Genomic DNA, 6,000 nt, shown 5'->3' with positions numbered 1-6,000 from the left:
TCTGAAGCCCCGTGGTGAGGGCCTGGGTCAGGCCAAGAGAGAATGAGAGGAGAGGAGCTCAAGACTGCTAAGGCTAAAACCGAGGGCGAGAAATGCTGAAGACCTCCAAAGCTTCTGAAATAGGATGGTGACCCTCTTTTGAATCAGATTTGGCCAGGCGCTGCCAAGCTATTTTAGTCGCCTCTTTCCTTCCTCTCTTCCCCCTTCACCACTCTTCACTCACACACTGTTGACACATACTCTGTGGCAGACACTGTGCTCCATGCCTGGGGACACAGGTGAATGAACCCCTCAGTGTCCCAGCCTGAGTCCTTCTCCCACAGACTGAACCATTGGCCAGCTTCTGGTGGCTGACTCTCTGGTCCAGGAGCCATCTCAGCTCTGCTCCCTCACCCCCCAGAACTGCTATGTCTCCCTGCTCCCTCTCATCAGAGTATATCAGGACCTCTCCCTCACTCAGGGTGACACTGGTGAGCTCACCTTGTCTGGGCTCTGCACCACGATGTCTTGTACCTCAGGGAGTTGTCAGTCCTCATTGTGACAGGGATGGCCTTGAGGCAGAATGTGTGAGGTAGTAGTATCCTAGGTTGAGCTGAGAGGATGGAACAAAGGGAGCGGGTATGTACGAGACTGATTTTTTTTATAAAGATTTATTTATTTATGCATACAGAAGTGGGGTGCAGGGGGTGAGAGGGCAGGTCAGGAGAGTTCTGCTGCACCATGTGGATCACCTCCAGTGTGGGGATTGAACTTGCACTGGAGCAGCTGTGGCCAGCTTGCAGTGCTGTGTCCTAACCCATTGCACCACCAGGGAGGGCCCCAAAGCTTGTGTTTTAACAAAATCCCTAGGTGATTTGCATGCACATTCAAATCTGAAATCTCATTTTGACCAGAGACTCTGGAATCAAGTGGGCAGAGTGGGGTTGGGAGTATAAAGATGAGAAAAGGGGGAGTCTCATGGGCATCCAGAGTCCTGGCTGGGGTGAATAGGTGCATGGTAGTGCCAGTACCTGGGCACTGAGCCAGGAGTGGTGACTACCTGGCATTGTCTCAGAAGACTCGCTTTACTACACGTCCCAGTCTTAGGCGTGAGAGTGAAGTTGGAATTAGAGATTTGGTATCATTGGCATGTGGGTGCTAGTTGGAGCCAAGGCTGAGATGACTCTTTGGAAAAGGTCAGGCAAAAGCTTTATTGATCAGCCCTAAAAAGTGTGTTCAAGAAACAGGAGAACAAGCAGAGAACAGGGCCTCAGAAACTAGGGAGGCATGCAAAGGGTAGGGAGTTCATTTAAGGTGGAAATGTGGCTCCAGGCACTGGGGTGTGGGCACAGCTCTAGAGAGGAGAGAGAGGAAGAAGGCACTGGCCGCTCTTTCTGGCCCTTTGGCTGTATGAGAAAGAGACACTGTAGTGCTTTTATGACTTGTGGGAAACCTACGGGAATTTGCTCACTGTGGAGTCTGGCAAGGATGACTGGTAGTCACATTCCTGGAGAGGTGAGCAGTGGTGAGCCCCAGAAGATAAGCTAAAGAAAGGCGTGGACAAGAGGGTGGTGGCCTGGCAAGTGTGAGTGAGAATGTGTCAGAAATCGAGGACCACACTTGGCCAGCCTGGCAGCTTCGATTCTCACGTAGTGGAAGATGCCTTTTGAGGATAAGAGAGGCGAGAGGCAGGGGTAGGACCTGCAGTTTAGAAGGGAGAGTATCAGAACTTAAGGCTGAGTCAAATAAATTTTATGACAGCACTTTCAAGAATTCAATGAAAAATATTTTCCTAGTTTTCTATTCTCTCGGAATTCCTTGGCTTACATGCTCTTTTATTTATCTCTTTAAATCCTACCCTGCAAAATGCAATCACTAAAATGATATTTTTACCTTCATTTGTAAACTTTGGACAGGAAATGATGAATTCTGAGCTCACTATTCACCTTTGCTATGAACTCCTGACATTATTTTAGACAAGTAGAAGGGAGAAGGGAAAGCTTTCCTCAAATATTTGAAGGGCTACCACACAGAAGGGCCTGAATAATTCTTGCCAGAAGGCAGAGCTGGGCTGGTATGTGCACTCTGGGAAGATGGGTCGGATTCCATGTGGAGTAGAGCTGGCCCTTTTGGGCAGGCTGCCTGGAGTGACTTAGCCTGGCACTGTGAGAATGAGCCCAGGAATCCAGCTCTTCCATTGGTTGCAAAATAGAAAGACAAGTCCAGATCTTGAAATACTCTGGTTTTCCATTTACCTTCCTGTTCCACCCTCAGTACTCACATCTCATTGACCCTTCCTGACTTAAATTTGAACGGAACACCTGCAGGGTGTGGCCCTGGATTGGATGTTTGGGACTCAAAGGCCAGTGGGACAAGCTCTGTGGCATATTCTTTCCTAAAAGGGTTGATTGAGTACAGGCATGGAACAGAGGAGACCTTCAAAGTCTAAGCTCCATGTAAGATCTCGACTCTAGGAATGTAGTGAAAACAGACCTTCAAGGCTCTCTGTTTTGTCTCAAATTCTAGGTTCTGTGACTTACTAACCATTGATCTTAGACAAGTTATTCATTCTCACTCTGCCTCAGTTTCCTCATCTGCAAAATGTCGATAACAGCCCCTAACTCATGGAGTTATTAGGATTTAATATGCTTAAAAGAATGTCTGATACACTCAATATTTTTCTGCTATTTATATTATTTAGTGCAGGAGGCAGCTTTTATCTTGGGAAGCTTTATTAATTATTAACAGTGTTTCTTTTAAGAACACAATTGCTCTAGTTGCATGGACACATAATAACAGAATGAGGTTGGGGGTGTTTGTTAAAAATCTCAGGGAAAAAAGCAAAAATATGCAAATGGACTCACTTCTCTTTACTCATCAGCTCAAGAAAAAGGTTTCATGAAATACAGCATTTACTTAAGTCATCATCACACCTGGAGGGAAAGACAGGAAAGGAGCGTTTTGAGACTGCCTCCTGTGATCTCTGGGGTTTCAACTTGCTTCCCACAGTCAAGCAAGATCCCCTGTATCTCGAGTGAGTATACACTCTTTATCCAGTGCATTCAGGACTTGGGTGTAAGAAGAAAAGACAAGAGCCCAAGGAGTGATCACAGCCCCAGCATCACCACCTGGAGGAATGAGGGGTGGCAGTTTGGGAGGAGACCTTGGTGGGAGGTGACTATGGCAGTGTTTATATTGATTTGATTTTGCTTTTTTCCTCCCAGGTTTGTCTGGCCATTTCTGACCCTCTCCCATGGGTCCCGGCCAGAAGGTGCTTTAGTCTTTAGTCTTGGGGTGGCTTTCAGGCCTTGCTTTGGGCCAATCCCTTTTGGGTTGACTTTCGCCCACGAGGAGATGGGTAACTTCAGGTGTTTGATTTAGAAGCTACATTCTTTGTGTTCCATATTGTATAATCACTGTATTAAAGTCCCTTTTCATTAAAGTTTTATATGTTTTGTCTTGTTGCGGCGGATGGCAGAACCCACTTAGAGCAGGCAGGTTTTGGGCTTCAGGGTTTTCCCTCTCTCCCTGTCCTATAACAGATTTTGTCCTGTAACACTATTACTTCTGCATTGTAGGAGGGTCAGTTGAGTCAAAATTCACCAAATAGTTGCAGGTCAGATGTGGAGTTAAGCAACCTAAGTCTGAATTCTGACTCTCCCCTTTGGATGTGTGACCTTGGGAAGTCAGGTAAACACAGTCAGCTTCCTCCTATGGAAACTGGGCCAACAATGATCTTGTTATAAGAAATAAATGTTATGTCAACAATTAGCACTACCTAGGGCATAACGAACTGTCAATAAGTGGTGATGATTGTTGTTTGTTGACATGTTGACATTCAAGAGGGTTATTTCTTGAACCCCAGAGAGGCCCAACAACGTCCCTCCTCTGAGCAGAGGTGCGAGAGACCTGTAGCACCTGAGCTGCCTGGCTGCCCCATTTCCTCAGCAGCTTTTGCCGCAAGTGCCTTCAGAGGGCTGATTCCCATTTTGACTTCCTCAGCTTGAAATCTCCCGGTCATCTAATAGGACTCAAGAAAATTATCTTATGAATGAATCCTGGCCATGAACATGACTTTCTTTTTGTCCGCTATTCTGTTTTATGCAAATCAGGATCACAGCTGCCAATGTAAATGGTGATTTGTGAGGAAACAAGTCAGGACCTTCAAAACCAACTGTTTGTGAATGATAATGCTTCCTATTTGAATTTCAAACATATATTTTTAACCTTCAAAAGGATCCTGTAAGGATTTAGCTATTTAGAGAAAGCAAGAATCTGGAGCTGAAGGGATCTCTGGGACCAATTTGTCCAACTTCTCTAAGCTTCCCACCAAGAAACTAAAGTCAGTTCAGTACAGTACTTTCTGTTGTACTGGCTCACGTCCTAGTCATTCTTAGTTCTAGTCCTCCTGAGTCCTTTCAGGGAGGTATTACCGATATCCATGTTTCTAGATAAGAAAGTTGAGCATGGATGGTTTAAAGTATGCAAGCTGTCACCTGACTGTTAAGGCTCAAATTTGAGCTCTACTTGTTGGGAGTGACCAAAGATTTACTGACAAGGACTGAATTAAGGTGGTAAAGAATTGAGCCTTGCATCCAAGCTTGATAAAGTGGTAGTAAACTGACCTTGAGATCCTGGATGGGATAAGCTGAAGGTGACAGCAAACTGGGCCTCACAATAAGGACACAGCGATGAGTCACCCCCTTTGGAATCTGAGTTTAGAATCTATATAAGAGACCCTTCCCCCTTATTGAGGGGGCAGTAGCTGCAGACCCCACCCTAGGGGCTCTGTCTCAGCTGCTGTCCGGGTGCAGTAAACTCTGCTTGCTCAGCCTTTCTGCCTCCTGCCTTCCTTTCTTGCAGCCGGTCACAGAAGTTGGGACAAAACACTACTAGTCACTGACTGTGTGGCCTTAAGCAAGTTACTCAAGTTTTCTGTGCCCTATTCTCTCCTCTATCAAGTGGTGGTAATGCCTAGTGCAGTGGGAGTGCTGAGTAAGTGTTGATTACTTGTTATGTTGTAAGTCAGTACACACCAGGCTCACTCATTTCTTCAATACATGTCTGCGAAGCTGCTATCATGTGCCAGGTACTGTGAAAGATACTGAAGATACCAGTGGGCAAAACCAGACTTATCCCTTCCCTATGGAACCTGAAGTCTTCTGGGGGAGACATCCATCTATCAAATCAATCACATTAATGAAAACCTATATGACAGCGGCTATGAGGAGATATAGATGATGATAAAATGAGAAAGTAGAGTCAGTCTGGGTTCCAGAAGGGTCTCCTCGAGAAAGACTACCCAGAGGTATGGTGAATGAAGGGGAATTAGCTAGACTGCTGGGCTGGGGTTGGTGGGTGGGGAGGACTAGAGCCAGAGCAGTCTGGGCAGGGGACAGCAAAGATAATAATGACATAGTTAAAGCTGTCAAGGCTGGAGGATTGGTACCAGGTAGACCAGCCTGTGGTAAGAAGGATCTTACTATTGGGGGCCTTTTATGCCCTAGAAGAGATTTTAATCTTCATTCAAGGAGAAAAAAAAAGAGGAGGCTGTTAAGCTGGGAAGTGATCATCAGATCTGTGTTTTGGAAAAATCAGCGTGACTGCAGTGTGGGAAATGGGTTGTCAGGTGACAGAATTGGGTGCAGGAAGGCTGAGCAGCATGCTGGGGGTAGATGGGCATGGGCCTAGTGCTGAGAGTTTTATGCCAGAAATAAAATGTGTGCCAGGGCCATGGGTGAGCTGCTCTGTTCAATACATTAACCACCAGTCACATGGAGCTCTTAGGTAACTAAAACGTGCCTGATCTGAATTCACCTGTGCTGTAAATGTAAGCTACACATGGAATTTTGGAGGCTTAGTAAAAGAATGTGAAATATCTTTCCAACACTTTTTTTTTTATCAGTTAAATGTTGCACTGATAATATTTTGGGGGTATATTAAGCAAAATATATTATTGCAGTGAACTTTACCACTTTCTTTTAAATTTTTAAAAAAGTGGCCACTTGAACATTTAAATTA

Source organism: Condylura cristata, unplaced genomic scaffold, assembly GCF_000260355.1.
Source record: "Condylura cristata isolate star-nosed mole 26May11 unplaced genomic scaffold, ConCri1.0 scaffold00014, whole genome shotgun sequence".
In the NCBI taxonomy this organism is placed as follows: Eukaryota; Metazoa; Chordata; class Mammalia; order Eulipotyphla; family Talpidae; genus Condylura; species Condylura cristata.
Note: the sequence above shows the minus strand (reverse complement) of the source record.